The sequence below is a fragment of the Cyprinus carpio genome, chromosome A16 (assembly GCF_018340385.1).
Source record: "Cyprinus carpio isolate SPL01 chromosome A16, ASM1834038v1, whole genome shotgun sequence".
Classification (NCBI taxonomy): domain Eukaryota; kingdom Metazoa; phylum Chordata; class Actinopteri; order Cypriniformes; family Cyprinidae; genus Cyprinus; species Cyprinus carpio.
In genome coordinates this window covers 10,192,264-10,217,664 of record NC_056587.1, presented here as the reverse complement: position 1 = coordinate 10,217,664, position 25,401 = coordinate 10,192,264, and the positions used below count along the sequence as shown (strand labels likewise).

Here is a 25,401-nt window from a genome sequence, read left to right as displayed (position 1 = left end):
GTTTTTTTTCAGGCTTTCCGCGACGAAGAAAGGCGGGCGTCTACCGGACTAAGCCGTTCAATGCAGCGGGGGAGCAAGTCGGGATATGGCGCCCTGTCACGAGCTTTGTTTCCTCGTGGCGTACGGGCTGGAAAACAAGCGCGCACCTGCCAGAAGCCACGAGAAAATACTACGTTCCTTTCAAATCTCTTCGTTTGAATAAAAAGTAGGCTATTTGCGCTTTAATAGAACTTCTTCTCCTCGCGCTCGGCGGAGTCCAGGCTCGGCTGAATGACGACGCGTTAGTTCCTTTCTGTTACTGAACGAAACTGATGTACCTCTCAGGTAAGTCAACCAGAGGAACTGGCCAGGCAACCCGTTCTGCGCAAGCGTAAAATCTCAGAGCAACACTCAAAACTTTTTTTTTTTTCCTCTTCGGGTGAGTGTGCGAGGTAGCGCTACCTGCTGGTAACCCAAACGGTGATCAATGTGAGGTTACCTTCACGCGAGCCACCATCACTGAGTTCCGCAGCAACGACTACAAATCAAGCAGCCTTCATACTGTGCGCCGCAGTCGCGTCAAGTCTGCTGTCAGGAAACAGTAGCCTATGCGCCCAATCGTCAGCATTTCGCGCACGCTCATTCGAGCTCCCTACAAGCCATCACCATGAATAAGAGAAGAGGCACAACGTGATAAGAATTACACATTTTATTTATTTATTAATAGAGGTGTATTTCAAGCTCATTTTATCACCCCCCATTTCTCATTACAAACTACAAAGTCTAGTTTTTATTATTGTAACATGAAGAACCAAAATGGTATAAGCATTTATAAAGTATTAATTCATCATGGTAGCGTTTGTTGTTCAGCCTTTAATTAAAATGGATTGATTTTAAGTAAATAATTGCAAAACACATTACCGTCATTTAAAAAAAAAGAAGACATTATCAGATGGATTAATGTAGTAATGAGAATTAGGGAGTAAAATGTGCTTAACTGCTCTGAAAATATTGTATTAATTCCAAAAAAAGAGAAAAACTTAAATATTCTAAATGGTAGATTTTTAGATCTACATTTTTATTTTTTGCACAATATGAGTTACAATGTTTTTCTTCTTAATTTTAGAGTAATATTTGACCTAAATGTTTCTTGACAGATTTTGTGAGATTCACCAGAATATAGAATGTGTGTGTGTGTGGGACAGAGAATGAGGAAGTATGTGTGCTGTAGGGCCCTATAAGCTTATACGTGTCAAAGTGCTTTATATTCTTCCTTGATCCGCACAGCTGTCAAGAGCCACAGCAAGAGAAGAGATTGTCTATCCATTTTTATCCAGACACACCCTCTTCTCCATGCCCCTTTTTCATCCGTCTTTATTGACAGTCGGATCACAGCAGCAGAGCTTCTTCATTCACTTGTGTTTTCAAACTCTCCCCTCCTGTCCCCCTCTTCTTATCAACTGTTAGGTGTTGAACTCTTTTTCATCCTCTCTCTGTACACCCTCAGAATGGCCTCACACACAAAGGTGAACTGGCACTGAAAAACAAACATGCACAGAGTGTAATGACAGCACATCCAGTTAAATCAATTGAAGATATTTAACCTTTTGATCCAGTGGACAAATCTTCAAAAGCCATTTTAGCCATTCATGGTGTGATGTTACCTCCAAATCACCAAGACTGATCATCTCTGACCCTTTCCCATAGTTCTAAATGGCCGCCATCTTTAGATATCATTGGCTGCATCTGAAATTGTGTACTCTAGTCTGAATAAGTACTTCACGACTGTTAAAAAAAAATATGTTCTATATAGTATGAAATGTAATCCAGACATACTACACCTGTCATGTTGTCATTGCCATGTGACCTACGGTATCAGTTGCATCTCTTCACTGGCATTCGCTACACTCTCCCATGGCCTCATGGGATAGTAAAGTATCCACTGGATGCACATTTCAGAATCTCGCCAGAAATAGTAGGTCATACAGGTACTTTTTGCCTGCTGTTTTAATTTCACATACTGCTTTTGTTTACTATATGGTAGGGAAGTATGCATATTTAGATGCTGCCATAGCATTTATTATTTATGGCAATAGAAATTTATTTTTCAACTGACAAAAGTGGTGATGCACCAAGAACTTCTTATATTTTAAGGGATAGACATGTAACACCCTCAAATAAATTTTTGTTGGTTTGATTTTTTTTTAAATGTTCTTTTAACAATTCATGCATCAAAGGGTTAAAGTTTTAGTTCACTGATTTCCACCCAGCTTTGTATTGCTGTAATGTCGATAGTATATGTAATTTAAACAATGTGTACTCTTTCTCCATGTGACCTGCCCCAAGATTTCTCTGCTCATTAGCAAAAAATAATGCATTCCGAGTCACCAGGACTTTTGACAGCCCCAGGGCTTTTGTTAAAACTAGAGATTACCGCATTTTTGTATTCCCGCCCATGGACAGTCAGACTGACAGAGAGGCAGTGCCAAAATTAAAAGTGCATTATGGGTGTTGAAGTATTCAGCAAAAGGAAATGCCATAGCCCTTTTTTCTCCTTTCACATTTTGTTTTTTTGAGTTTCTACTGCATAGACAGCCAAGTTTTGTTAAAAGCCCATCTTGCCAACTCTTTTAATGAGTGTGTGACTCCTTTGATCTAAGTGTAAAGGGTCACTGCTGTGTTTGTATTTGATCTGAAGATATGTTCTAGCTGAATACATAATTGAAGGTGAAGTATGTATTTTCTGTGTGGCATCAAACAGAATTTCCAATATGGTTTTTTTTAACGAGCCTAACTGGGTTCAACAGAATAACACTGGCTCAACCAATTGAACGAGTTTTAGGCAAAATGATGGAAAGAATGTTGTAACTTCTAAAACTCTGTTTGGTAGTGCGACATGACATGTCACCTTTAACTTGTGTGTATGTGTGTTTGTACCGATGTCTGAACCAGCATGGCCCTTTGTTCTCTCATCGAGGTAATGATCTCTAGGGGATATACTGGCTTTTCCTTCTCCATCAGTGTCATGGCTGTCTCCATGGTGATCAACACACCGGTCCGCCCGATCCCAGCACTGCAGAAAAACATTCTCTTTGTAAAACGAGCACCTGAAAACATCTATGTGTCTGTATGCTGGAAGTTCTGTCACCTGCAGTGGACCATAAGAGGCACCGACTCCTCTCTCATACTTCTCACTGACTGGACAAAATCCAGGAAGTCTGAGGAATCTTCTGGTACCCCATGATCTGGCCAGGCAACATACTGCAAATGAGTGATCGAGCGCTGCTGTCCTGACTGTAAAAAAAAAAAAATTGTAAAAGAGAGAAAGAGAAAGAAAGAAAGAGGGTGAGGCTGAGTTCGAGAGAATGCATGAACGAGTATGTATCAAAGCAGACAAGTCTAAGCATGCCTTTGTTTTGCATCATGCAAAAAGATATTTATATGAAATTTTCTCAGAATGAAAGCACTACATTTTTTATTGCCTATTTATCTTTAGTTTTTTATAAAGCAATCTTACCTCAACTATAGGCATATGAGCACAAAAAGTTTGTATTCATGCTTTTCAGTTGAAATACGCATAAGAACATTTTCAAAACAAGTTTCTGCTTTTTTAATTCCTTAACTGTTCCTCACTTTCATGGAATTTAGGATCAACTCAGATCATACATGGGTTTTATAAATGAGGACCCCCAGGGTCCTGTCATTCTTTTAAAACATCTTTCACTCTGTATTACCTAAATACAATGACATTTCAAATTCCCTCTCAGCTCTATCATGATCTTATAAGTGGGTGCAAGAGGAAGAAGGGATCTTTAAGTGAGTCACAGTCTGAAGGCCAGAGTGGAAAAAAATAATTCATTTATTGTGACAAATCGGGCAGAAAGGAATAATTGGTTCACAAGCTGTGTGGTACGAAAACTCACACACTGGCATTTTTCCTGTAAACCCCAATCATCCCTTTCCTCTCAACCTTTTCTTTATCTTTTTCATCTGAGACACACACACTCTATATGGACGACGAACATGTGATGTAATCTCCGTCTGCTGTCCATGCTGAGATTAACTCCCACCAACAGAGACAACAGATGGGTCTCCTTTCTCCAGCAATGATAGATTGTTTGTGAGTGAGTGTGTGAGCATGTACTGTATGTGCATGTACATGTATGCACGTGGTCCCGTGCTCTCGACCGCAGCGGTACATGACCTGTTTGGCCATGTTTAGCATCGCACACAAATGCTCTCTCACACACACAATAAGCTTTTACGTTATTATGCCTAACGCCAAAATCCTGTTTGAAATTAAACATTAAACTCCAGCATAATGAGACAGACAGAGCATGAGTAATTACAAACATTTATATAAGAAACAGAATTTTGCCAGAAATAAGACTAGAATCAGAAACAGAGGGACCAGAATGGTTCTTGAGCATCCTGACCACGCATACAGCTGTGAATAATTTCATAAAACCTTTGAAGTATAAGAATAAGAATAGTTACTGTATTCGCTCATATAGCTACTAGGTACTCTTAATATTTATTAGTATATACTCTAATTACTTTTACTCATGCACACTTTTTGTTTCTGGCTAGTTCTGCAATATATAATCTAAGAAAATTAAAAGTGGTATTTTAGTATGCTATTCCGAATTCATCCATGGTTTGTCTAGCAAACTACTTATTCTGTTTTTTCCCTTACAAAGATATATGCTCAATTCTGAACCATGTACTAGCATGTAAATTCTGCCATATAACGATTTGGTAAAAACAGTAAGAGTAGTACACAGTACTCAATTCAGCAATAGTATAAGAATAGTAAAATATGCTGGTTGTAGTAGTAGTAGTTGTTGAGACGAATTCAGTCTATTGATATTAGGTGATATTGAGAAAGTCTCGCGTAGCCAGACCTTCAGACTGATGGCAGAATGTCTGGGAACCTTGGCTGTTTTGAATGGCCAAGGACCACCCAAGAGGCCATATGACTGATAGTTAAAGCAAGCAATCATGTTTCGTTTTGTGCCGTGTCATATTTAGGGGCGTGGAAATGTCCACCCAAAATAACAGACCAGTGTGTAAAAACTCTTGGACATATTCTAAAGCAGGGATCTCCAGCCCTGCTCCTGGAGAGCTACTGTCCTGCAGACCTCAGTTCCAACCCTGCTCCAACATACCTGTCTGTAATTATCAAGTAGCCCTGAACACCTCGATTAGCTTCTTCAGGTGTGTTTGATTGGGGTTGGAGCTGAAATCTATAGGACCGCAGCTCTCCAGGAGCAGGGTTGGAGACCACTGTTCTAAAGAGTGTATGCCACGAAACGTTACATATTTCACATACTTTTAAAAATCCAGCGTTAAGTTGAGCCTGATCATTTTGTGTACCAAATGCATCAGACGCTCAGATAATGGTCTGTGGGCATAACATCAGAGGCTGATACTATTCAGAAAGATCCTCTTCCTATTCTACAGAGCTTGTGTTTGGATCTGTCTAGTGCAGGATGAGTCATCAATATTTTTACTTGAGAAAGTTTAAAAGTACATTTTATCAATTCATGAGTACACCAGAATATATATGACCTAAAATTAACCACAATTCACATTTAGATTGCTTAACAGTGTATATTCATTGAATGTTGTATGCTACTTTATATGAGTGATTTCACTAGCTCTTGTTTGTTACTCCTGCACCTTGCAGAAGTGGTGTCCTTTTAAAAGTATGTCCGTTGTTACCTGAGTATTTGTGAGTGTTAGCTCTCGAGTAACATATGCCAGGTTACACTCCTCTGAGTGACAGCACACCTGAAGAAAACCCATAATCCCCTCACTTCAGGGGGATGCGGCCAATATTGGTGGCACTTGGTCTGTGGAAATGGAAGAGAGATTATTGAGCACAGAAAAAAAATTGTGCACACACACACACACAATTGTGCTCCCTCTTTCCCTCCCTCACACACAGTTTATTAAATCATCCCTTTGGATAAGAATGCAGAGCGCTTGGTTACCAAGCAACAGTCAAGCCGAGCCGAAGAATACGTTACTCACAATAAGCTGTCCTTGGGGGACTGGAGGTGTGTGATGGGTGTTTGATGGGTATCATCTCATTAGGTGTTTTGTTTGTATGTGTGCTTGTTTATAAGAGTTTTTCTGATGTAAAAGTAAATTTCTGTCTTGAGTATGTGTGTGTAATTGTTCATGTTAATATTGCAGCACATTGTGTAACTGTGTGTGCAGTTTTTAATTGTTTTCATTTCATGTGTATGTGTTGACGTACCCGTCCTCTCTCAGTCAATGTGGTGAGCATGACAATGACACTGACGTTCTGCTCCCACACGCTCCTCCAGAAGTGTGTACAGGTGTGCGGCAGTGGACCCTGAGCTGCTATGTACCGCAAAACACAACCTGCTGGCTCATTCTGACACACACACACACACACACATTGCGGAGTCATCAATATATCATCCAGAGCCATAAATTAAAACTTTTCCATTCACAGCTAGAATGAAACAACAAAAAATGCAATACTGAATAGCAATGAGGCAGACAGTTAGTGATCCATACCTTCACATGACTGGCATTAATATAATCATCCCCCTCTTCCTGCAGCACCACTCTGGTGATGTCATCTGAAAGAAAAGTATGAACGAGCAAAGAATGAGGAAGAGGGATTTGCGGATTATGTGAAAACACTTCCTCTGACTAGTTTTAAAGAGCATTACGCCTCATTCCCCGATCGAAAGCTTACACACTAATGAATAAAATGATACATTTGACCTTACCCCATAATCTCCTCCAGTGCAGTAGTTTAGTTTAATCTCATCATGGTCATCCAGCAACCACCCCATCGTTGTAAAATACAACCCCCTTGAAAATTATTTTTGAGTTTTCAAATGTTCTATTGAACTTTTAAATGTTCTATTTGAACTTCCAAATATTCTTTTGAATTTTCAAACCCAACAAAACATGTAATATAATGTTGTTCAAGTAGGAGTGAACTCCAGTCCTGGAGTGAGTGTTCCAACCATGCTAAAATACACAATGGTGTAACAGCAATGACACTAAGCATAGGTTCACCTAGCTTACATTTATGCATCATCTTAAGTGACATACATTACATTCACTCTTTATTAGAATTCCCTGGGAATTGAACCCACAACCTTTCCGTCGCTAGTGCTGCAATAGGACAGGTACTGTATTTTCTAGCAGAAGGATGTTCCTTAATGAAATAGCTTGAAGTTTGTTAAATATATGTCTTTAATAAAACTAGGGCTGGTTTTGACATTTCACAAATTGATTCGATTCTATTCTATTCCAATCTCAATTACATCCGATTTAAATATATTTGGATATATCAGGCACAGTATATATTTTTTTTCTACATGTTTTATACAAGGAACCCTGAAAGCTGGTAACACTGCTGTAATATTAAAGTGTTAAAATTCCAAACTACTCAAAATTATGATATTCAATCGCTTTTTAATTTTAAAATTATAAAATTATTTTCAACACTCAAATAATAGAGTTTGTATACAAACATCTGAATTGCACATAAGGCAGTTTTTATACCAACTTTCTAATGATATAATTATGTTTTTACTACAATTCGTTGTTGAAATATAGAAAAATATTTAAATGGTCATAAAACGTATCTTTATTATCACTACAGCGTTCTGTCACGGCACATTATAAAGATTGTCAAAACAACATTTATTGTTTGCATTTCGTGATAAAACGAAAAAATAAAATTTTCAGCACAAAACCGATCTTTTGATTTAAGATATCGGTTCATCAAAATTAAGATCAATTATAATCAAAAGCAATAACACCCTAAGAAGCCATTCACACAGAACACAATTTCCATTCCAATCAGCTACTTTTCCATTGTTTTTCTATGTAAACAAGCTAGATGGACATGTATGACCACTTGCGTCTTTTGCAGCATCACACACGAGCACCACATTTTTAAGATTGTGTGTCAAGTTAAAAGAATTTCAAGTTTTACACGCAGCACCTGATCATCCATGTCAGTTCCAAAAAAGTGGACCAATCAGAAGACCCCGGAGGTGGGACGAGCATTGAAAGCTATTGTATACAGTTGCAAGTTGGCATGGCATGTTGTATTTGACAGCAACATGGCAGAGAAGGCATTCATAGTGGCTGCATCCGGATACCCTGAATTATATAACATTTCTTCAAGCAATTATCACAACCCATTTCTTAAAAAAATAAAATTCATAAAATTTTAAAAAGAGCCTGTAGAGAATTATTTTTGTTATTGAATCATATCTCAAAAGTGCATCTTGAGACCCTTGTGTACTGCGCTGCTTTTTTTTTTTTTACCATTCCTGAGTTCTGCATGTCATGTATTTACATGCAAAGACACGTTTTGTGCGACCGGTCCCTAAGTGTTCTATACTGTGAACATAGGCATTACAGGCCACAATTATTCAATTTAGCATGTGATAAATGTTTATCAGGAAACACAATAAAACTTACATGGTAATACATCTTTGTACCGATTCTTGTCCATATTCTCAGACTGTTTTGCACAAGACATTGTCATGCCTTCTTTCTTCTTGTACAACTTCTGTGAGTAGCAAAACACACATTCACATTATCAAATTATGCAAATTATCAGCAATGCAAACACATGCCAACTGAGACATATAGTAAAACATTCACATGCCCCAACCTCAAAGTGCAGAAGCAAAGTGCCGGTGACCAACCCCCTCTCCAGACGGGTCATGGACTCCTCTAGTGTCTCTCCAGATGGCTGAGTGGACAGTGGGGATATTTCACACGGAAGAGTGAGACCCTCACCTAATTGTAGTGTGGGTTCGGCCCGCAAAGAGACACCTGAAAACAAAGGCTGTTTAGTGATTTCTGATAACAAAGTATAGTACAAAGTAAATGCACTAGACACATCAATGTCAAATTTAAAACAAATTTCCCTCAAATCACATTGGTACACATGCACATCAACAAAAATCATACCTTTGCGGCGCACAAGCAATGCAAGTTCCTTGCTGTGTGACTCTCGGCTTGCTTTGATAAACATGACCACCTGCTGATGGGTATGTTCTGAAATGTCCCGCCCATTTATCAACAGCACCTGATCGCCTTCCATCAGTGGAGGCACACAGCGACCGGCCTGCAGCACAGTCAATATTTGTACAAATGCAAAAACCAAAAACCCATGTACTCTATATATTCAAAAGCAGCAAGGATTTTTAATGCTTACCGGAGATGCAGGGTTAACATGAGAGATAGCCAGGGGCATCTTCTGATCCACGCCTCCCTAAATATTGCCCGACAATATTCTGATAAATGGTTTCCCACACAAAACTCTATTTGAATGCAATTTAAACAATGATGATAAATACATATTATGAACTAACTCACTTTAACGTTGAAGCCAAACTTCCCATCTTGGTCTGGGTTGATCCTCACAAGGAGCAGATCTCCATCAGCTGTTGCACTCTGCGTACATTTAACCACAAAAGAGACCATTTGACGCAGGTAGGACAGGAAGAGGATTCTTAACTCTAGCTACAAAATAATGAAATATTAGCATATATGTAGACATTTTTCACAACAGCAAATAATAAAAACAACTGTGTGCTTCAAATGTGACCTCAGAATATTGTTCTTCTTTTGTCAGTAGACAGCCTCATTCTCAGCTGTTTTGCATACTGATAGCACTAGTCGAAATGCTTCTTTTTAATAAAAGAATTATAACACGTCCTTGTTTCTTCAATAACAGCAGCAGAATTGCATGAACTCCACAAGTTTGTGTTCTCCAGCATGATTTGAGAATGATCCACAGAGCGACTTGTGCTTCATTGGTGAAAATCTGATCTAGAATTAGCACATCATCGTGAAGGTAAAGGTTTCATAACTTTTAACTTTCCAAAATCCCAATAAACTTCTAGTCTCAGACTTTTGGACCCCACTGCAGTTTTAAGTATTATCATGTGCTAGTCTCGTGAGTTGGAAGATAGATTTTCAGTGACTCATCAGTGTACTGCTTGGATTTGTCAGAATGGCAAACCCTGGATATTATTTCTGACAGCTGACTGCCTTGATGCTGGACTCGGACCTTTGGTTTAGGTTCTGTTCCTTTTGTTGCATACAGTTTTTCACTGTTCAGCAGCGTTTTGATTGCTTGTCAGAAATCCAGTCAAGCAGTGTTCCTGACCACACATCACAGATTCTTATAGATTTTAATCTGTTCCACGATGAATCTCACAACACCTGTCAAGAACATGTCTGGGAAATTTACTTTACATACAAAAAAAGAAACCCATTTTTAAGACCAAAAATTATATGTCTTAAGTTACAAATGTATTTATTTTTGCACCATTTTTAATGCCCATTTCCTACCGTCACTATGACTGTAACTAAGTAAAAGGTCAATTTGTTCTTCCGTGTCCTTAAGAAACATCTAAAAAAAAACCCCTTTGCTGAATTTCCACATTATCTCCAGATCTAATAGAGCTTTTAACTGCCCCATCCATCAATCACAACCATCAACACTCTGCACTTAATATGTGCCACAGGGAACTTCTTCATTCCAACCACTCATTTTTGACGCAATGATCTTTTGTAAAGACATGCAAAGAAGCTTTGAAGTTAGACCCTGTTATGAACCACATTTCCCTTGATCTTGCATCATCGGCTATCATGTACAGTAACACTCACCTTATCCCAGAGGTGCAAATCCTCCTCTTCGGTGATGATATCATCACTATGAGACCAACTACCACTCGTCCGCCCCTCCTCCTGAGTTTTCCTTCAGTGGAATCAGTTTTAATAAGTTACTATGAGTGTACTACTGAATACATATGCATGGCTGTAAGACTGTGCGCATTTGCATATACAGAGTAAATTTGCCTGTAAGTATAGAACACGTCTTCACTCTCAGTCACATAGCTCATTTCATTGGTCAGATTGTCCACAGATGATGGGCGTGGCTTTACGGAAGTCATGCCGTAAACGAGGACTCCGCCTAAAATGGAAGATACATTTACCAAAGCTAAAATGTACAACTTCTTTTGTTCAATTGAATGCATCCTTGCTGAATAAAAGTATTAAATGTATTTTTTTTTATCTTGACCCCCAAACTTTTCAATGAAATACATTTCATTGTTTGTTGAAATACATTTAATATCTCTTATCCACTACTGTAAAGATTAAAATACACTGGAGTGTATTCGAGCAATGTTACCAGTTGGGCGTGTTGGGTGGTGACCGTGAGGGTAGACTCTTTGTCTCTAAGTGTTCCGCTGAGTTGGACCTCACCGCAGGGTTTAACATTTTCTCACCAATCAGCTTTCGGTACAGTGGGACAGAGCTATAACAAAAATATTTGCAATTAAACTCGCACACTCATTTTGTGGAGGGCAGCAATGAACTCTAATTAACTCCAGCAATAAGAAACATTGTAATTTCTTAGAATGACTCCGTCGTGACTCTGTCTGCGTACCTAAGTTTTGAGGCAGAGTGAGAGGGTTTTCTATTGTAAAACGTATGGGTGGTCCACGCAGGATTTCCATAGGTTCTTACAGGCGCGTGAACTTGGCATGGAGAGAGAAACCACATGGTGACCCAGCTCACCCTGTACACACAATTAAATAAGGAAAAAGAAAAAAAAACATAAAAATGAGATGTTGATTTTGCAGTATTCAACATCTTTGAGACATTACGTATCTGGCTTTAATATGGTAATTATTTTGCTTTTATTTTGAAGGACGAGCATTAATCATGCATATCTTACATGTTTCCGACGTAGGTGGACAAAGAAGCGTTTTCTTTTGAATGAAATTTTGATGATGTTAATCCAAAAAAAAAAAAAAAAAAAAAAAGGCCATTCAAAAAGCAACCTCCTCGTCAAACACAAAGTAAACCAGAATCAAAATAAGTAATACCATTTCCAGTATAAATTTTCATTTTATATATACACACACACATCAAGCATATATATTATTCCAAAGAAAGTGAGCAAAAACATTCGAGTAAGGATCTGATTGGCCAAAACTTACCAAGGGAAAAAACTGGAACAAATTAAATGGCAAAACAAGGCCACACCCCCTGAGGTAATACCCACCCCCAGAGGGCAGGGTTGTTAACATCCTATAAAACAGGGATTTAGAAATGTAATTAATAATTAATTATAATAATTCACTTTAAAACAACATTACCAGCTACTTTTTAACACTTTGGAAGAAGTTGGAAAAATCACAGGATTTTCTACTTAAATAGTACCTGAGCATGATGTAACTCCACTCCATTACAGGTCTAATGTTCTAGCTGTATTCAAATAGCACAGTTCAGCTTCACTCTGAGACAAACCTCTGAAACACATTCAGACCTTTTCCCAAGTAATAAATGCGTGTGCGTGCGTGCGTGTGTGTTTGAAAGTATGAATGTGTGTGTTGACTTACTTGTGCTGTGGATGCAGCGACTCCACTTTCAGAAGGAAACTCCTGGTCTTGGTCAGGGAGAAAATGGATCTGACTGAGGTATCCGGGAGGAGTTTCAGGGACATAGTCTCCAAGCTCAGCTGTCAATCAAACAGGAGTATTAGAATGCTAAGTTTTGAGAATCAGTGATTGTATGTGCTTTGTTCAGTCATCTCCAATTTTGACAGTGCCATTAACCCCAGCTACTTCCTAGAGAAGACTCATGCCTTCTCCAAGCACACAGACATATCCTCTGCGATATCATTAACGTTTCTATGACAAGCACAATGTGAGACGGTGTAATTTACACAACTTACACTGAACAGAGTAAGAAGCCAGTACCACAGCTGAGCTTAAAGGACACTTTAGTCTGCAATAAAAACATTCCATGATGTTTTGGGATACAACATACATTGTTGTGACATCAGTTTTTTATTAGCATTTGTCAATATTAAATATTTAGTCAGCAAATATTTGGTATTTAATTATCAGGGTACAAATGTCTATATTTGTGTATTATAATTTTTATTTATTCACAATAGTATGTTTATTAGACCACACATAACCTCACAATCCATGAGTTATAACTCCCTGCACTTTAGAACTGCATAACCAGCATCCATCATGTATTATAATGATGTGGTTGTTAGCTGGTATTTTATGCCATTTTTGATCATACAATTTGTTAAAAATTAAATGTATAATTCAATGTATATTTGGTCTTTCTTATCATTTAAACAAATATACTTTTTTTCTATAGCAGATTTTTAAAATAAATTAATAGTTATCCATCGTTTATACTGTAAATTATAATGTTATGATACCTAAAGTCAGTAGCATATAAAACCAATTGGTTTTGCATAAAAATTGTATACATTTATACCTGCTATTTTATTGGTTACCAGCCATAACATGAAAACATTTATTGTGTCATCTGCATCAGTTAGAATTACATATTTCTTTCTCTGTTACATCACTCATACATCACTAATACAATAGATTTATATTCAAATAAATGCTCTTTTGAACTTTTATGTTCATCAAAAAAGAATCCTGAAAAAAAAATTTGCAAAGGTGTTTTTCAACATTGATTTAAAAAAAAAGTTTCTTGAGGCACCAAATCAGTATATTAGACAGATCAGACCACAGTAATGGCTGCTAAAATTCAGCTTTAGTACCATCACAGGAATAAATTACAGTTCAATATATATAAAGCAGTTACTTTAAATTGCAATAATATTTCACAATATTACTGATTTTCCTGTAATTTTATCAAATAATTGCAGCCTTGGTGAGCATATAAGAAACTTCTTCCAAAAAAAATTACAAATCTTACCAACCCCCCGCAAACTTTTGAATGGTAGTGTAGGTGCACAAAAAGAACTTTATTTACCTCCCCTCACCAATGTCCTTCTTAATTTGCAAGAAATAAAAATGCCTGCAAAACAAAATAAGAGTCAAAAACTCACTCTGTACACACACACATACATAAACATATACATATATACACACACACACCACACACACACACACACACACACACATATATATATATGTATATCATCTATTTCTATCTCATTTGCACATAAACAGGGAGATGTACCTGGTCTGCTCATGCTGGAGGGAGTTTGGGTCAGAGATGAAGAACCGCACTCTAACATATAAAAAAGAATGGAGCAGAACCTGAAGGGAATAACAGCGGGAGGCGAGAGAGAGAGAGAGGAGATCTCGAGAGAGAACGATGAGCAGAGGACACAACAGTCAGAGGAAAAAGGACCCTCTACATACATAACTAAATGCAAGTAACATTATATTCAATGATCAGAGTTAAATGTAAGCTCAGTTCCATACTATTTCTAAAAAAAGGACGGAAAATGTGATTTTGGTCAATTCCCAAGAAATCTATAGCCAATTTATTAAAAACATAATTTAAAGTCAAAAAAGCAGGTGTGCACTGAAGCATGCAGTTGCAATCACGGTCTGTGCCTACTGCATTGCACATCACATTCTGATGACTCAAGTAAGTTGATTAATTTAAAACAGCTACCTCCAATCATCACAAGGAAAACTAACATGTGTCTCCTGATGTGCTTTTAAAGAAAAAGACAATCACTTTGTGCTCATCAAACACTCGTTCACTGCTAGGCCCGCGTGGAATCTGATTCCACAGAACTTCTGCCGAAGCCCTTGCCACATTTCCAAAGAATTTGAGGCAGCATTCTGTTTTATCCAACCTTTTGTGTTTATCATAACCGCAATTCTCTGTGATAGACTTGTAAAGAAATTTAAAAGAAAAAATGTGCACAATAAAAAATTCTGCCCTGATACTGATCAGTTGATCATTCATTTCATGTTATGGCTGATAACCTGAACAATCAATAATAAAAATGCTATATTATTTTTATGAAAAATAAAAGTATACAAAATTATCAAATATAAAATGAATAATCTTAAATGCTAAAAGTGAATTTATGGCCAACATTATAATGTACAGTTATGAAAAAAATGGATGGACTCTTTCAGGAATTGTATTTAAGGAAAAAAAAGAATACCATTTAGGGGTTGTCGCTATTATACCGGTTCTTGATGGTAATTGTGATATTAAAAAAAAAATGTAAGTTTCACTATAAATTTAATTATGGGTTAAAATTCCTGCCGGAGCTGAGACTCGAAACCCGCAACCTCAGGTTGCAAGTCTACGCACTCTCTAACCATTAGGCCACAAACTGCCCACTGGTAACGCTCATACTATTTGTAATTCCTTAATAACAATAGGGACTACTATTTTAATAACAATGAGTGACGATATTTAATAACAATAGTGACGAATATTTTTAATAACAATAGCGACTAATATTTAAAATTTTTTAAAACAATAGCAAAAGATATTATTGTCAACAATAGCACAATAATATTGAACAATATCGATTATATTTAAATTTTTTAAAACAAAAAACAATCACTAAATTTAACAAAATAGAAAATATATTTTAATCTCTTAAAAAACAATCGACTAATATTTAATCTCTGTAAAAACAATAGGACTAATATGTAACAAGAGCGATAATATTTACTCTCTAATAGAAAACAATACAACTAACCAATATTTTAATCTCTTCATTATAATAAAAAAAAAAAAGGACTAATATTTTAACAAAAGTAACTAATATTTTTAATTTCTTAACACAACAATAGCAACTAATATTTTAACAATGGTGACTAATATTTTTAATCCTTAATAGAACAATGCAAAACAACTAATATTTTTAAACTCTTAATAAAAAGGACTAATATTTTTAATTTCTTAACACAACAATAGCAACTAATTTTTTAACAACAGCGACTAATATTTTAATCCCTTAATAACAATAGCGACTAATATTTTAATCTCTTAAAACATTAGGACTAATTTTTTAACAACAGCGACTAATATTTTAATCCCTTAATAACAATAGCGACTAATATTTTAATCTCTTAATCACGACTAATATTTTAATCTCTTAATGAAACAATGGGACTAATATTTGAATCTCTTAATAAAACAATAGGACTAATATTTGAATCTCTTATTTATTAACAATGAGTGACTTTATATTTTAATATCTCAATAGAGAACTAATGGGACTAATATTTAACTTCTTAATATAAGAATAAGACTAATAATTTAATCCTATTATATTTAGCAGTGTTATTCTATTATTGTTTTTTTCTTAGTGTAATATTAAATTATTGTTTTTTATTTAGAGTGAAAGACATTAAATAATGGCAAGGGAATTGAAATGTAAAGATAAAATAAGGGGAAAAATGCATGCAAAAGATTAAATAGTCAATCTCATTTCCCACAAATGTATAACAAATATATTGGCTCCAGGTGGAGGGCCTGTGTTATTGTGTGTGTAGTTTCTCGCTCACCTTCCAGCTGTTTCTTAAAGAGGGGTTTGTTGGGGTCCAGCCACCTCTGAAATGACAGATCAGTTATAACACTGAAATCATGTTTCTTAAGAGAGGGCATTGCATTTCTCCCATTTCTGGAGAATAGTGATAAACCAGTTGCTTTTGTGGACAAAACACACATTCATTTACGAGAGCTGATGTGGTCCTCATGATCTGTAGACTGAAGTACTGTTTCTCCACTATTGTTGAGGTTTATTCGCGACGCCAAGCTCGCTACACTCGCAAGCCAAGTGAACACAGCATGGACCAGATCGTGTTTCTGCATCCTGTGCAGTATCACGTGATGCTCCTTGTAAGAACTTACCAGTTTACAAACACCTATATTTATAAAGTGAACCTATTGCTACAGGGGGTTTAGCAATAGAAGATAACATAACCAAACATATCAGTTGTAAAAATTATTATAACAGTCTTATTTTAAAAACTATCCTTTAGAAAATCATCTCATATGCTCCATTTGATCAAGAAATTATTCTTATTATCCATGGGAATAAATGGATCTGCTTGCTTAATTTTTTGTGAAAATTGTGATACATTTTAGTCAGATTAAAAGTAACAGAGGGTTTTATTGAAATGTGATTGTTGTGTGGTAATTTTAAAAGGCACCTTTTGTCAATTTGTAATAGAGGATTTTATGTCTGATATAAAGTTTAATTATTTTACTTAAAAAAAAAAAAAATCCCTATCAGTCAAAATATAATTCAATGATGAGCAAATGACGATGTACTCAAATTTGCTGAAAGGAAGAGAACATATATTTTATTTATTTAACTATAGTACAATAATTAAGTTTAGTATAAAGTAAATCAAGCATTTTAATATCAAATGAAATTATATTACATTAACCTCTCTCTTAATCACTTCAAGTGTCCCAATGAACATGGATCAGACGTTTAAATAATGAACGGTTTTATTCATTTGCTAAACTATTAGATGGATCATGTGGACAAAAGACAGACGGCCTAGTTGGGGGTCTTCTGTGGGATTGTTGGCAGCCATAACTGTGGTGTGTTAAAATGGATAGAATAAGCGAGTATACCACAATGGGCCAGTGTCCAAACCTTGTTTATGGGCGTGTCCGGAAAGCAATGTAATTTTACCCCTAGAATAGGTGTTTAGATTCAGACCAGTTAGACTGGTTCGTGTAGGTACTGCCACTGCGAGTAGACGATGAAATGTGTGTTTAAGCCATAGACATAAACAGAGAGAAGTAGCTCGGTCTACAATGTTCGTTTCTGCAGAGAGCACGCAGTTTTGTTGTATTAACAGCTTCCAGGATTCACGGACTGCAGAGTTAATATTAACTCTCACGGTACCTTTGGTCAAAACTGAGCCCTAAGGCCCACTGCCCTAAGTGCTATCATCCTAGCATAAGACCCTAAGTTCTGTTGACTTCATGACTGTTTTCTCCCTGACAAATGTGCCTGGTGCTCGTGCAGGGTAGCGGGTGTCCTTCAGAATATGCGGCCAATTTGCAAGTTGCAGCAATGCAATAGGTAAGTGGAGAAAAGAAGCCCATGAATATCCAATCTCCACCCTCAACGCCAAGAAAGCAAGCTCATCACACATTGCACATTACGATTCTCTCCGTCATCTCTAGTATGGGCTTTAAAACAGTCATAAAGCCCTCATCGTCACACCCTCACCCACGATCCCATCAACATATGCATAGTACTCTTTATAACTCACAGAACTGGAACAGTAAAATTGTGGGGTGTGCCATCAAGGGAAAGAGCACTAACCAGAAGTGCGGTACACAGAGAGGAAGCCGCAGCGTGGCATGTGCGTATGTTTGGAAAGATCATCGTAGGCGTCCAAGAGCAACGTGATCTGGTGGTCGCCAAAGGGGCATAACGTGCAACACCAAATGGGGAGTGTCCATGCAATCTGAATAACCCTGTCACGTTATATGCACACCCCTGCCAAAACAGTGAGCTCACATAACTAGGTAAATGCATGCACTCGTTTTCATCAAACGTGGAAGGTTGACGATGATAAGAAGATGAGACTACTAAACCCATGAATAATAAATAAAAGTGGACACGGAATGCAGCTATTCTGTTACATTCCCGTTCCGTTTGTTATGAAAATACTATTTAATACAGTACATCTCATTCAAGAAAAACTCTCTAAAATTGAACCTGAGTACCTTCGCAAAATTCTCTACTAACTGTAATTATGATTTTTCCATGTGCAAGAGAACATTCCACTCCAAATGATGATGGATGGTCAAGTCAGAACACAGAATCCTGTGCTTATGACATGCTTGGCTTGGAAATTAAATGATCGCTAGCACAAGAAAAAAAAAAAAAACATGCTATAAGAAAAACATTTCCACAGAATTAGCTGATTTTAGAAAGCGAGTCAGCCCTGTTTTTTTTAAGATCACACTGATTGTGAGAGGCCCTTTATACTTTTGATAACACATAATGGAGCTAAACATGCTCACTGATTAAAGATGCAAACTTGGGGGGGGTGTTTTAGGGTTGTTGGGTGGTGCTCTTTTTATATACAGTACAATTACCGAATTTGCTCACATTTTCGTAATCTATGCTCGGATTCGGTGACCCACTTCTCAAACGCCCGGTTTTTCTGTTTTTTTGTGTGCCTACAAGTCTTTCTATGTTACAATTTTTTTTGCAGCATTGAGTATATTGTTGCCGACGGGAGGGGTCAAGATCCAGTAATCCTCTCGTTGAAAAAAAATGCCATGTTCCAAATCAGAGGTGTTTACTGTAGGGTTTAATCCTCAGAATCCTACTCTGAACTAATTTTCCCACGCTCAGCCTTATTACGTAGTTCTATATTCGCGTCTACGCCCTTAGCAGATTATAGCTTTTGTCGAACTGACAACATGAAAAAGAAATACATAACATTGATGTAAATAAGAGATTCTACATGTGTTAGGGTTAGTTTATGTGATTATATCAGGAGTTTCTTGGCGTGAGTAAGCTCGGTACAGTTTGCATGCGCTGTATAGAGGGAGAGACGAGGTTGCTGGGTGTATTTTTACTTGGCAACAATGAATCCCTCCCAAACCCTTCAATAACACTTTTCTCTCAGAATTGTGGGGGTTGTTTAGATCTAAGAGGACCATAACCATCTAAACTAGTCCGTAAACCGAGAGCCACCAGCAGTGTGCGTTAAGTACACACTGAGGTACGTATCTAAGATTACATATGAGTCCGACTACAATTGAGTGTCGCACCGAATTGACTTGTAACTATACTGGTAGACAGCCATAGGAACGAGGGCTGACACCAAACCTAGTCTTCACCCACATGGGGACCGATGTCTCAAAAACAAGAGCTGATGGATCATAGTATAAGTTGATGTACTTGATAACATCAAAATAAATTCCCAGTAAACGGTGGCGACTAAATTCTGGGTACAGCTGGGCGTGAAAAAGTCCTGAATACTATAAAATTTGGGCTTGAATAACATACATATAGCAGCTTTCGTATGAACTATATCCCACAGTTTCATTACACAGAAGTACAAACTCTTCACGACAGTAGCCCCTAACGTCAACCGAAATTTGTTTTGTACATGAGGTCCTTTTGTTACATCACGCAGTGTTTTAGTAAATGTTAGTTTATTAAACCCGGCTAATAAAAAATCCAACATACTTAATACATTATATTAGAATATAACTTATTATACCATTCAAATTATAACTTAGAATTTGTAGTTAAGAACTAAGTCCAGTATTTAAATAATTAAACTCCGCTTCATATTTTTAACGCGCGTGCGCAGATGTGAAGAATTATGGAAGCTTTGTGTGTTAAACATGCAACATGAGCAACGTAGAGAGTTGGTCCAAAAGGAAGCACATTGCTTATCTGGTCATAGACATATTCTGGAATAGTACCAACGGAAGCTATGAATGTCAGCACTACAAATGGGCAACTGTAGGGGGGGGGGGTAAGGGGGCGGGCTGCCTTGCCTGCTGGCCCATCGAGCTTGGTTATAAAAGGTCATTTAGATCATTATTTATCCAATCTTACAGTTGGTACATGGACTTGGGGAGGGGTTGGGTGGCAAAATAAAGAAAGAAAAAAACCACCAGGAGGACCATTTGATTTTTTTTGGGTTGTCATCTTACGCATGGCACATGTGAATTTTTCATAAACAACCAAGGGGACTTTTATCTGTCCAACTGTAAGAGTTTAATAAGATATGCAAAGAGGGTGGTTAAATAATAATCAAGTAGGTCCGTTTTTAACAAAAATGTACGATTGTGGATATTAGGTGTGGGGGGAGGGATGCGATTCACAGACAACCTTGGTCCACCTATGATGAGTTCATGCATCCCTGTAATGATTTATTATTCACCATTCAAAGTCCCATATTGATGTCTTTATACTGCATTTGAGTTCATTAACTCTCTCTTTACTCATCTACCTCTATGCTCATACACACTACCGTACACACTCAGACACACTCCCTAGGGTTCTTTAACTCAACTTGCGTTGTTTTTCATACTCTGTCATTTTCTCCCTACACCAGCACAGTGCCAGGAAATGTGGACGAATTTTAATACCCAAAGTGAAGTAGTCACTGGAAGGTTGGCGAAAAGGGGAGTATCAACATTCATGCATATCTGTCATAGGGCCAAGAATTTTGTTGGAGAATCGGGAGCAAAGAAGCCAGCGCTTTAATCTTTCATACACAACTACTATTCATATGTCAAGTTAGAACAGTAATCGAGCTTAATTTCAGATGCACCAAATGTCTGTGTGGAAGTGGATTTAGTTTTTTATAATTTGTCAAACGTATTTGTTTGTTACTTTCTGAATCCTCCTGTCACACTGGCTGTTTTGTACTGCATATATACATACTACCTTGTAGAGAGCAAATCTGAATTCTCAATAGTCGTAAAAAAAAAAAATACCAAATGAAGTTAATATATTGTTTCTTTAACTATTCTAAAATGCATAAGACTTTTTCCTGTTTGGGTTCTGCCCCAGTCCGTTTATAATTAGCTGTATGTAAAGCAGACAATAAGGCGTCACATCCTTTACACAGGCAGATCAAGAGCGTGCTCTGGACCTGCTTAAAAAACTATCAGTGTAAAGATTATGACGCTGAGCATAAAGCGTAACATTGTGGCTGTGTAAATGCATTTATGCCACTGCTGATCAAACACTTAAATGCCACTTCAGAAGCACTTCTATGCCACCTTTGTAGTGTAAATTTGGCTAGCACATGTTAGAGCCCTGTATTTCAGCCCAGGCCCGATGGGCCCAGACTTTTTTACGCCCCTTGGTCTGTGCTTCGGGACAATTTTCAAGTCATAGTTCAGACACGGGTCGGGTCTTGTTTTAGGCTTCTCCTTATTTTTATATTTTAGACATCCATCAATAAGTGATGAAAAAAAAATTTGCCGCGCTGGTGGAAACAACACGAGACCATGCTACCGCGACTGTCAAGAACGGCTCGATGGTGTTTAGTGTCCCGTGGCGCAGCTGAAGAGTTCTGCGTTCAAATGCATGCAATAAGCTAAAGTCTGCCGCAAAGCACCGGCAAAAGTAATTACCATTAATGTGTCACGGGGATATAGTGAGGAGATATTTGAATTATTTAGGCTACTAATAAACTAGTGTTTTCTGTGTCCGTGTTGCAAAGATGAAGATGATGATCCTGACTCGCCATCTCCTCAGACGTGCCTTTAGAGAAAAGTGCATCTTTACGGATTATGATCATAATGAAAGAGTTTTTGTTTTACTTTGTTAATTAGTAATTTAAAGCTTTCTATAGATATATTAATCATGTCTGTGTGGCATGTATTCGCTGAGCTTCGGTTCATTTTTGTAAAGCGCTCCGGTTCAAGACGAGACAGCAGAAAACACATCATGTTTTTTTTATTAAAATTGTGAGTGCACACAAATACATATGTGGTTTCAAATTAAATTGGTAACTGTATTGATAGTTTACCCAAAAATGAAAATACTATCAAAGACTAATTAACTCGTAAGTGAACAATAAAAAGAAAATCCTCACAACATTGTATAACTTGATCTAATCCTTAATCATACTCCAGAACTTTTCTAATGTTGAACATAAAAGAAGATATTTTGAAGATTGCTAGTAATCAAACAGTTGGTGGTTGCCTTTGAAAAAACAATACTATGGAAATCAATGGCTACCACCAACTGTTTGATTACCAGCAATCTTCAAAATATCTTCTTTAATGTTCAACATAAGAAAGCAACTCATACAGGTTTGGAACGACATGAGGGTGAGTAAATGATGACAGAATTTTCATTTTTGGGTGTACTATCCCTTTAAGTTGTTTCAACTAAAAAAAAATGCAAGTGATTGCGTTGGCGCTCTCAACGTTCTGTTGCTGCGGTTTAGCTCCCACTCTCCACACAAACTATTGGAACGCTTTTAAACATCATTATATGCTTGAAATTTTTTTATATCTATAGGGTTTATTTTAGGCAAGCCGCGGATGATTTGAAAAGGCTAAATTGATCAAACATAGGCTGGTGATCAGATCACCGTCTGCCACTGGCCACTGGCCATTACTTTAAAAAAACCAAAAAACCTATATTTAATTTAGAACAGAAAACTTCTCTAAATGTTTTTTTTTAAATCAACTTAAAAAAAATTAAACGCAAATATAGCCACTTTTCCATTACATACACAAAACTGAACTATTTCAATAGCTGAAACAGTAGTAAGCTGTTTTGAGAGGAGGGGGAAAAAGATGAGCTCGACGTATGATAAGCTGATTACAATGGGCTAGGGGCCTAAATTTGAGGCCCCCCATATCCCCCATTTAAAGGCACAATATGTAATTTTTCGCTGCTAGAGGGCGCGTATCCAAAATAAACAAAGACCAAGTAGCATGAAGCTATGACTGAGTGTGGAATCATGTGAGTTGTGGTCTTCATCCCCACAGCCAATGCAATCTGATGGGACTCAGGCAGAAATCATGTTCATGGATGAGCTAATGATTTATTCTAGTAGTCTAGATCAAGTAGAATGAAGCAGGGTGAGGCTGAAAGCTGGCATGACACATGGCTCGAAAGCAGCTGAGCTTTTAATTACTATGCTGACAGTCAACCGCTCTCGCCCTTCCTCTGTGCATATGTAGGGGGAAAAAGCAGCTTGTTTTTTATCATACAACATATACGCTTAAAAGTTCTGTTATAATGCTACCTGTGTGGTCGCCACCAGTCTATTAAAACACAACATATTAAAAGTGCTGCCTTTGGTGTTTCCATATGTTTTCTATAAAAACAAAAACCGAAATCAAGTGCTTATGACATCACTGGCAGGTGACACACGACACTCATGGACACGGGTCCGTAGTCACTAGTTAAAATTGCTTATATCTCTGGATTTTTTAACATTCTTCAAAAACATTTGGGAAAGTGTAAGTACAAAATCAGCAAAAATATATAACACTGTTCTAGTGGTTTTTGATATTTTAATAAAAAAAAAAAATCTTACATATTGGGCCTTTTAAGGCATCTTGATATCACCAAGTTAGGGCTGCTCTGTTCCCGCTCACAAAATGCAAGACCTGATGCTGCACAAGAGCCAGACAAAGTTATACCTGCTCTAACCCAGCTCAGCTTTAGTAACAAAGTATACAGTTGTAATTGCTGTGTAAACGCATTCTTGCCAGCTCTGATTATATAATTAACAGTCTGTGTAAAATACACTCTCATCACTCTCAGAAGCGCTTCTGTGCCAAATTTCAAAGTGTAAATTTTGCATTAAAGTAAACATGAGTAAAAGCCTATATACTGTATATACAGTATGTTGATGCTTTGGGCAGTATTTGCAAAAAAACATTAATGTCGGGAATAAAGTACTTTGTAATTTGAGAGAGTGAAAGAGTGAGAGAGAAGCTACTAGTGAATTTGATACAGACATAAAACTAAATTAAGCAACATTAAATCACTCTTTGATTTTCAGACCTTACCTTACAGATCCTGATCCTGGACGCTCTCTGGGACTCTCTTCTGCAGTTAAGGCGTCTCTGAGACTAGAAAAAATTATAGTGACTTAACACAGACTTAGACGTTTGTCTCACTTTCTGAATAAATAAAACACACGTCTGAGGTGTAAGGTATATATTTAACTTTTGACTCCCACGTTTGGAAACGGTTTGGCGAGCATTAAAGCGTTAATATATTTACCAGTAGCTCGCGCTTCACGCTCGAGCTCACTTCTTTGAGAGAGAGACGCGATATTTATTTAGGTGTGGAAGTGTGGGATACTTCTAGACCATACTCTTACTAAAACAGGCAGCTCTTCCCGACTCTCTAAATACGGTAATAGCGTAAAGTATTTGAAAGCACAATAGCAAAGACTGGACATTTTGCAAACACGAGAAACAGCTCAAAGTTTCTCTGTATGAGACACGGGCTTTTCTGGGTGTGTATCGTCTTTTACATTTCTGACTCAAGTCCACACGCTGGATCTGCCTCCGCCTGGGCTCTGTCAGAAAACCAGAACCTGGATCCGGAACCAGCTGAACCTGAGCGAACAGGACAAAGTCTTGCACCAAACATTCTGTCTCGAATAAATATTTTGATTAAAACGAAACAAAGTTTCTGTATTTCTTATCTTTCAAGAACAATCCAAGAGTGACAGTTTTAAAGGTTTTAAAAGCCAAATATACAAGCCATTTGGCATTTTCTCTCTTCTCTTCTCAGCTCATACAAATCTGGAGTCCTAAGTGAATGCTTCTACAGTACGTGAGAAGCGTCAAAAGTTACCTGCTTCTGAGGTGTTTCCCTCACGTCTCTATGGGATGCTAGGAGGTGCTAGTAGTTCCCCCTGATGTGAGAGAAAAATCCTTCCCATATTAATGCCGCGATTGGCGGTTGCAGTGTGCCGGTAAACTTCCTGATTTCATCTTTTTTTTTTCTCCGGGTTCATTCGATGGCACTGCGGCGCACTTGCGCTGAATTAATGAGTTCCGCATCCGCGGTAGAAATATAGACGCGAACGTAGCGCAAATGTTATAATGTTTCCTTTATTGATTCAGATT

General features: G+C 37.4%; 2 pseudogenes; both read right to left on the bottom strand.

Moving 5' to 3' along the window:
• Positions 1–410: 410 nt before the first annotated feature.
• On the bottom strand, positions 411–12,072 carry LOC122147995 (annotated as a pseudogene).
• Positions 12,073–12,259: 187 nt separating this feature from the next.
• On the bottom strand, positions 12,260–14,627 carry LOC122147930 (annotated as a pseudogene).
• Between the last annotated feature and the right edge of the window lie 10,774 nt (positions 14,628–25,401).